Genomic DNA, 10,043 nt, shown 5'->3' on the forward strand with positions numbered 1-10,043 from the left:
GGCCAGAGCCGGTGCCACTGGCGCCGAGCCCAGGGTGGCGCGCTCGCCGCCACCCTGTCCGCTCCGGCGGCGCTCGCCCCATCCCCCCACCGGAGACAGACGGCGAGGCCCACGGAGCCGTGGGACCGGGGTGTCCCACACCCGGCGCGCGCATGCGCGCCGCCTCGCCTCTAGACTGAAAGTGTTCTGAAGGCCCGAGGAGGAAAGAAACTCATACACAGCATTTCCACCCCAGGCACATGTGAAAGTTTTAACCTCTGGCACCCTGTGCTACTGTTAGGAGGTTTTCGCCTTTGCCAGGCGCCCAACCCCCCATCCGCCACTAAATCAGGGGCTTCTTGGCAGGCATCGCCAACAGTAGCTGCCACCGAGTACACGCACGAATGCGAGGAAGATACGGTGCAATTATCTTGCTTTCTCTTCTCATTCCGCGGCTAATGAGAACCAATTGAGAGCGGACTACTTAAAGGCCAAAGCCCAAGCACACTGTGTGAAAAGTAAGACGAGGTCTCCGTTTCAGAAGCGCAGTAAACGTAGAATGGTGCATGCCAGACTTTGAGCACTGGGCATAATGCAATAATCAGACTATCTACTCCAAGTCCCAGGCGGACAGGGGAGCAGGACAGAGTTTGGGGGACAGGGGATGGTGCGGGAGACAAGTCACAAATCAGAGGGGGCAGTGAGCGGGGGTCTGGGGAGGAAAGCACTGGAAGGCGAGCGGGGGTAAGGAGGGAGCGGGATGCCAAATGAAGCCGGATCCCTCCCTCCCCACTATTGTTACCGCGGGAGACTGTGGCAGCCCACAGCCCAGAAGAGGACAAGGGCGCCATGTGACTCTCAACCTGGTGCACAGTAGTGGCTCAGGCAAGCCGATTACAAAAGACTGGCCTCTCCCGCTCCTGGCCCGAGATGGAGTCCAACCTGAACGGCCAGCGCCCCTGGGGAGTCAGCGGAGGATGCAACGCAAGCCGCTCACATTTCTCCAGCAGGAGTCACCGTTACAGGTGGGCTTTCTCCTTTCATAAAACGCGCCGACAGCTAACCTTGCAGCCCACCCAGGGGCGTCTGATACTTTCTGGAAACTACGCAGCCCGAAATTTACCACCCAACCAGATCCCTGTGTGATGGCACCGACTGCATTGCGACTTTCGACCTTTAATGGTAACCACTGGCAGTGGAAAGAAGAGAAGGGGGAGGGAAGAGAGCTTAAACCCGACTTTCAGAAACGTTGTATTAAAGCAAGATAAGAACAGTACCTTTGAGCTCGAGCAAAACCTGGAGTAAAAAAGGGTTTTTGCGAAAGTGGCGCGAAGATAATATCATGTGATCCGACCCCAGGGCGTCTCCTTCCCCTTTTGCCAAACTCCCCTCCCTCCCCCCGAAAAAGGGGGGTGGGGGAGTTACATCCGCTCCTCACAAACTATTAGCATAATTAATTGTGTCCTGCAGCTGCAGCCGGAGCTCCCGGTCAGTGAGTAAACATATCCTCATCCTCGTCGCCCTCGGAACAAAAAGACCCATTACCCTGATTTGGGAAAATGTTCCCAAATACATCTCATTATCATCCAAAGTCTTATTTTCGTATTCGGACTCTATGTGTCTGGGTTTGAGACACCGAAGAGAGTTGGAAAAGATGAAATCATCCTATTAAAAGGGAGCAAGCCGAAGAGTAGCTACCCAAAAGTGAAATGTTTAAGTTGAGGCTTTCCAATGGAAATACCATATTGAGGGACTTCACTAGCCTAAAATTTTCCAAAAGTTTTAAACAGTTCATTAAACAAGACATCCTACCAGAGTCTTCCTACTCGCTCCCCTCCCCCAACTCCTACCCCTCCTCCCAGCCCTCCTTCCCTTTAAAGCCAGAACAATACCCGGAATAAGGTATTTTGAGATTGCTTTACCAGGATATTTTCTTGTTCTTAACTTTTTTTAAAGGCTTGCAACATATAGAATGTCTGGATCAAGTTCCCAACTGGCGAAAATAATTTATTCCATCTCAGTACCTGCCTAACGCAAGGTGAAACTAAGTACAAGATATAGGCTATTTTAAAAAACGAGGACATTTTGACACATGAAGTAATTTATTTTTGTCTTTTTTTCTTTTGGGAAAAAAAAGTGTAATCATCAGCCAAAATACCTAGACAATCAAAAAAAAAAAAAAAAGCTGAAGAACAAAGCATTTCACACACACACACACCCAAAAAGTCAGAATAACTAACAGCTCAAAGAAAAGCACGTGATCCCTTCATGCTTTAAAACTTGTGGTCATGCTGAGGCTAAAAGCTAAGAGCTTGTGACCCCGCAACCCCGTCCCCTCCCCCAGACCACAGCCCAGGGCTTAAGGCTCCAGGCTCCCACCAGGCTCCTGCTTGGCTCCCAGTATTGTGAGACAATACTTAGGCATTCTGCAAAATAAAGAAGCCGCAACTCCTAGCCCCAGGCACATCATTTACGCCCAAACAGATTGGCCTGTGTGTGTGTATCTATATATATCATATGGAACATATGCTTACATAGAAGCCCAGATGTTCTATAAGCATGTGTGAGAAAGGTATCAAAAGTGGCCCCGGGGAGGCAGAACTTACTTTTGTAAGCCTGAGACGTTTCATCACAATTTAAAATTCTTGCCACTATTTGGAGCTTATAACGAATTTAAAAAGCGGATATCTTGTAAAGTATTCCCCCGCCAAGATAGAGAGACTTAGAGCTTTTATCTGCCTGAAGAGGGGAGGAGGGGCCCCTCTATACTGACCTCTAGATTTAATTGTGCCGCAGAAAGCTGCAATCCCAAGTAGTTTGGATTTTAGCACCTTTAAAAATGCTACCGGTAATTGACATTTTACCCAGTTGAGAAATCATTTCACTTGATTTAGAAATAATATTAAGTGGCTCTGTTAAACCTAATGATTGGTATCTTAGAACAAAAAGGTCCCCATGGAAACCAGAAAGTAATTTAAGAGTATTATGTTCCTTGCACAACTAGAATAGAGCTTTTGTTCTATGTGTATTTACTACTTTAATTTTGGGGGACTACATTTGCAGTTAAGGCCTCTTATGCTCTAGTTTTGCCTGGGATGGAGAATTCTGTGTCCTACCATACATGTACCGTTACATTTGTGTGGTTCTGTGTGAGGGTGTTAGTGTGCGTGCCCATGAGGCCTAAAACAAAGCCAGCAGATGAGAACGCTTATTGAACAAAATGGGGAAGGGTCCAAGGAGAAAATATTTCAAATGCTATTTTGCTATCGGATCCCAGAGCAGACACTGTAACTTGATTAGATTCAGATAAAAATGGCATTCACTGTTTTTTTAATCAAAACAAGAGGTATTCTTGTATTTACAAACATTTTGTGTTTTCAAAAATGAATCAGTCTTGTTTTGAATGGCAACAATATTAAGATCAATCAACCTAGAAAAAGGAATTTGAGTATTTTTGTTACCAAACTTCAATTTGCTTATGAAAACATGTGAGGAAAAATAAAAGGAAAAAGTTAGAGTTAATCATGAACTTCTGAATGTTATTTCTTTTCAATAGCACATACCAACATAAATCAGGTAAATAATGAAAAACAATACACCTTCAACTAAATAGTGTCAATGTGAGTTAACATCAATTTCAGGAGCTGTGCCCCTCAGTAAGAAGCAGAAAATTCCACTAACCGAACATGCACAATTAATATAATTTGGTTCAAAAATGCAAAAAGTACAAATATATTTATCCCAGTCTCAAAGGGTTTCATGACGATCCAATGGCAAGAGATGGGTCGACTTTCTGAGATGTGAATAAGTTTAAAATACACATTTTATTAAATTTCATTGGTGAGGGAGCTTCACTTCTATAAACTGGTCTTTCCTAAGTTGGATGTTTTTTTAAAGAATAAGTATTTCATTCTTTACAAACATCTCTTATGTTTTTTAGTGAGTTCATCTCATTTTGAATGGCAAGAATAATTAAATTACAATAGAATGAAGTTACATTTTACAGAATTCAGATGAAGTATGTCGGTCCTAACACTTACAATAGGGAACTAATTGGTTAACATGCAGTGCTTTAAAATTTCCCTGGTCTGTGGATCTTTGCTGCTCAGTAGTATGCTAAAACTGTATCCTCTCACTAACAAAGTATTTTTTACAGGTCAAATATTTTAAATCAAAATACTTATGCAAATATTGAAAAGATCTAAAAAGAGCCTGCCCTCCATCAGTAGAAAAATTTTTCTCAAATTAATCCTCCTACCTTGAGAATAGACTCAGTACACATTAAAGTGATTCACTATTAAGATTAAATAGTGTTAAAGGTATTTTTACACTCTATTTGAAATACTTTGATTTTCCTGTTTATGTGACCTCAGAAGTGGAATTTCTGGCATTACAAACCATAAAATGGCTAGCAGACTGTAATGCTATAATCAAAGAAAAAGCTATAAAACAAAAATGTTTTACACACATCACTTTTTTCAATTACTTTTCTGATTAAGTCTGTCCGTCTTGGCTCCATGATGCATTGTTGCTGGAAGCATCCCGATACGGAATGCAACCTCCAAAAACGTGTCATCATGCTAGTTTCTTCCAAAGCAAGCAAATCGTCGTGCTAAAGATGATCCTATTATAGAACCATTTTACACTAGTAAGTGTGCTATTTGAAACTGTCGTGATTAAGAAGGAAAAGCTGTGGACCACAAATATTCACTGTTAAGTGAGAAAAACTGAAGTCATTTAATATTCTCTGTGCTGTAACTGAACTAAAGCATGGTCATATCCTAAGACCTATGTGGAAAGAGAACACAATGAGCTTCTCTCTCTCTCTCTCTTTCTCTCTTTTTTCCCCTCTTCTCAAAGATAACGTTTATCCTCAGCTTGGTAGTCCTCTGCTAAGCCCAGAGATTCTCTTCAACTGTCTCCTGATTTGTGATTGCTGAAGGAAGTCGAGCTATTGTCTGGCCTTCTTCATGCTGAGGAGGAAGGCGCAGTGAAATGTGTTGAATAATCCAGATGCCTGAAAGGACTCTCTGAAACCCAAATAACAGGGCGAACGCTCACTGTCAAAGGGAATCTTTCAACAGATACAGCCTACGGAGGACATCTACTTTAAAAATGAAAGAGAGATTTTCTTTTCTCAAAACAAATGTAATCTAGCTTACTTTTGAAATTTTTTGAAAGGATGTCTAAGTCCACAGGAAGGCTAAGGATTTCAAAATCAAACATGGAAGGACGTAGTTTTATTTGTTTAAATCATGTAATTTATCACCCTCTTTGGAGCTCTGCGTGTATTTTTCTTCTTTCAGAAAAGACTGATCTGTGCATATCATCCCACACTTTTGCAAGTCCTAATGAATTTACTTGAAACTTGACTCCCTACGTTAAAAAATGAAGCCACATCCCTAAGACAAACGGCTCTTTATATCTGTTACTGATCCCATTTCTTATAGAATTAAAACAGTTTGTGTGTGAGAAGAATAAAGCAAGGAGAAAATGTGGAATTTATGATTCAAGTATGGGCTGCATATTTGCGGAACTTTTTAGGTATCACATTGATAAACTCGCTGAACTAAATAACACAATTGTAGGATACGTTTTAAGCATTCCAGAACTCAAGGTTAAAGTAGCAAACATGATATGTTGGTATGTTTTACCAAAAAATACTGTACGGCAGCAGGCTAAAGCTTTTTATGTTTTTACTAATTAATTAAGTAGACCAAAGTTCAGTGTTTCCTTGGAGGATCCCAAGGCTAATAAACAAAGCCGTTTTAAATATAGAGTCTGCTTGTTGATTTTGGAGGAACAGCAAGACAAATAATCCTAGTGAATATCTAGGGTTAAAACATATTTTTAGAATGTAATACTTGACTAATCTGTAAATCCTCTCATATTTGTTTCATTAGCAATTTTACTTTAAAGATCCTTTAAACAAAACATGGAAACCACTAGATCTTGATGAACAGTGGTAAGTAGCTTCTTCACAGTAAGACTAAGACGTACACCTTGCAAATGTCAACAACCTCCAGATCCAATTATACTATTTGAGGCTTTCTTTAATGTGATCTGAAATCCAGTTTGGTTTCTTCCTTTGCATATTTTAATCATGTTTTTTTCAGTTGTCAGACATACATTTATTCTTCCAACATAATATTACTTATTAGTGTATTTGGATGTTACCTCCAAATGTACTGGTAGCCTTATATTTATTTCTTATCCCAAATTATTTTCAAATATCTAATGTCTTAGGATGATCAACAAACTAGAAATTAAATAGACGCCATCAGTGTGGTTAAGCACCTAACAAGAGCAAGACCGATTTTTATTTGCTGTAGTTCTACTCCACTAATTGCCCCCTCTTCATTAAGCTTCAAAAGGCTCTTCTTTAAACAGTAGTTTATCACATCCTTAAAATCGGCTGGGGGAGAGGAGAAATGTCATACATTTACTTGAGTTTTAAAAGTAAGCATAAAAGTTAAGAGAATACATTTTATATTTTGGCTCCTAAACAAAGTGTCCTATTTACACTTGTTTTGGCCAACAGTCCCTTGGTTTCCTGCAATTTCAACTATTTCATTTACAATCCAAACCCACCATTCTTAAACTCATCTCTATATTTGAGTAAACTCCAGCAACAAAGTTACAAGTTTACACAAAAGTCTTAATCGTTAAGATCTAAAGCTCTTGACAAATCAATTCCAAAATTATTTTTGCTGGCTTTAATACTATCGTGTATTCACAGGTCCAGAAATTAAACCCTCGTGTTTGTAGGGGGGAAAAAATCCCAAATTCCAATTTGCCTTTCATTTTGCCCAACTCCTGGTCAAATTCTTGCATCTTTTCGACCCTACCTTTATGATGAGGTACTGTACATAACAGCATTAGAGCTTGAAATGACCTAGCAGAGACTCTCTTATAGTTGGAGCTGGGGCACCTGGGTGGCTCAGTTGGTTAAGCATCCGACTTCAGCTCAGGTCATGATCTCAGGGTATGTGAGTTTGAGCCCCGTGTCAGGCTCTGCGCTGACAGCTCAGAGCCTGGAGCCTGCTTCGGATTCTGTGCCTCCTTCTCTTTCTGCCCCTCCCCTGCTCACACTCTGTCTCTCAAAAATAAAATAAAAACATTTTAAAAATTTAAACAAAAAGAAGAATAGTTGGAGCCAATATTTTAGGTTGGCATGCTCCTTAGTGGACATCTAACCTAATCATTTCCTTTTACAGATGAGGAAACTGAGGCCCTTCGAAGTAACTTGCCTAAGATGCCGCTACTAATTGTCACCTGACCAGAACAAAGAAAACCACTATTTCTGGTCAATTTTGAAAGAAACTTAAGTAGTCCTTGACCTACTTTCAAGCTCCATCTCCCCGTGTGGCTGTTGTGAAAATTCAATGAGATAATGTGCTTCCGGGGCCTCAATCCACCTTTTCCCTTCTTTGCGCTTTCCTGATGCTCCATGCCTATTTTGCAGACTCATTCCAAGACCCTGACTTCCTACTGCCAAGACTGGAGCACCAGAGGTGCAAGCAAGATACCGAAGGACGGTTTGGGGAGACGCATGCTATCAAAACTCTAACAATCTAGTCATCCTTACACTTCAGCTACTGTCCAATTATACCAGCTGAAAAGACACATAAAGTACCACCCTCCTACTCAAGTGTTCCAAGGAACCTGGCTGGCTGTCCCCCAGGGAAGTGGGCATCCGCTTTCTCACCCCCCACCACCACACCCCTGCTCTGGACTGCGATCCCAAATCCTGAAACCAGATAATGACCGTTCGACCATCCAAATGCAGCTTTATGTTCAAATTCATAGCCTGCAAACTGAAATGTTCTGGACGTGTTAATCGCCTCTCAGATTTTTCTTCAACTGTATAGTTAAAAAGGAGTAACACACTCATCCTCTCTCTGATGCCTTTATACGTACTAGCTTGACATTAAAAGAGCTGTTAATATTGTATAAACTGTTATACCATCTGTGTTATAATTCTGCCTCATCAGGTTTTATGGAACGCCCCCCTCCCTCCATTTCCTTCATTCCACCAGGCATGTCATCAAAGGAGAATAAATTAAGTATTGTGCCAGAAAATGTGGTCTACTTTCTAAAAGGCATCTATCTCTAGCTTTCAGAAATGCCTTTTGGAATGAGCAATGTGGAAACAGTGTCTCCATTGTTCTATAGGAATGTCATGAATTGGATCCCCACCCCAGCCTTTTAGAGAGAAAAAGAATAAAAAGCGTTCATCTGAGTTTAAAATTATCATATTTTATAGCATATGCTAACATGCTAATGAGATGAGGTATTATCACATCTTTGCTGAGGCCATTATGGATAATTGAGCTTTGTCCATCCGCCCAACTAGATTGTAAACTCTGTGATGGCGGAGACAACTTCAACTTTGCAGTTTTATGAGCTCCTTTCAGAGTGTGTTGACACTTGCATTGTTGGTCTAGTGACTAGGTTGAATATTTGTATTGGGGGATATCAGAAATGCCAGCTCTTTTCCGCTTGTTCTATTTCAACTCAAAGTGTTTACTTGCGACCCAAAACCGAATGGAAGGCACTAGATAACATGAGCGATTCTTTAACTCTGCCGAAAAATATATAACCGAGAGATCAAGCAATGTTCCCCTAGCAAATAAAGATAACTCTGAGGGAGTTTCTCTGTAAAGATTTCGACAGCTCACAGAGAAGTTCCTTTTGGTGGTTTGGAATAGAAAAGGGTAGAAGATTAAGGGAAGCCAGTTCAAAGTGTAAGAGAGGGGTTTTTGCATCTCAAAGAGGGGGAGGGGGTGGGAATCTAACGAGACCGGGCTGGGATTTTGGGCCTTACCCTTTCCACTGACTGCTGGTAAGCTCCCTCTCCCAAAACCATGTGGAGGTGTCGGAAGGGACCCGGAGAGAGAGGGTCAGGAGATTTCAGTTTCAGTCTGCGCTCTGTCACTAACTAGCTGAATGACATTTAAGCAAATCACTTACTAGATTACCTCTGAGGTCTCTTCCCACTCCATAAATCTTTGCTCTTTATCTCCTTTCTCCTTCCTTTATGTTCTTCCTTACCCCCCCCCCCAGCCCCCACCCCTTCTTCCCGGTCTTCCTTTTAACTGCAATAATAGCAATAATGAATTAGTTACCTCTGGAGAGAGAGCGGAGACTGTGTGCGGAGAGTTAATGGAGACTCTGCCTTTTTATCTCTGTCGTGAACTTTTGTCTTTATTTCCGCGCGTTTGCCTTATTGATGGAATTACAAGTTGTCATAAATTTAAGGTGCTTTATTACATTTGAGTATTCAATAATCGGCCTAAAATGTTCCTCTTTTGTGGATATAAATGTTAACACAAAACATTTGGTCACGGCGAGTGCAGGAAGTCAGGGATTCGTGTGGAATTATTCCACAGGGACCTGCCATATAGCAAAGTGCCCCACCAGAGTGTCCTGCTCCGGTGCATTCTACCTCATCTTTTATGCTATGAATAAGGGTTTCCATTCAAGTCAGCAGAAAGATTCTGGGAAGCCCTTTGACTATGACTGTGTCTGAAGTGGATTAATCCTTTACCTCCTGGCATGGGCACGTGACTGGCAGCCATTTGGGCAGATCAATGGCCTCTGGTTCTCACTCTTGAAGGGCCATTTCGGGTTACACCTCCGCAGAAAGCCTTCCTGTTAAATCTCCGCCTTCTCTGAACCAGCGCGGCACTTGAATTCAATTTTGTTTAAACAGAGCACTTGGGTGTTTAGAAAGAGAATAATGATTCGTGGCCTCTGCTTTCGGAGCCAGACATTTTTCAAACCACATCAGTGCAGGTACATTGTTTTGTGTGATTGTCACCCGAAACGTGGGAGGTTAGATGGTTGAGGTTACACCTATTTCCGCCGGCAGAAAGCGGGACCTACAAATGTCCGGATTCCATGCAATCTCTGCCCTTTGCGTGCCTCACATTCCCGAAGCCTGCTCCTCACTCCTGACTGGCCCCCGAGAAATGGTCTTAGCTGCTCTCTCCCCCCCATCGGTTCCCTCAGACAAGGGGTACCAACGCCCGAGATGCCCAATCTTTGGTGAGTCTGTAGCT

This window comes from Suricata suricatta, chromosome X (genome assembly GCF_006229205.1).
Source record: "Suricata suricatta isolate VVHF042 chromosome X, meerkat_22Aug2017_6uvM2_HiC, whole genome shotgun sequence".
Classification (NCBI taxonomy): domain Eukaryota; kingdom Metazoa; phylum Chordata; class Mammalia; order Carnivora; family Herpestidae; genus Suricata; species Suricata suricatta.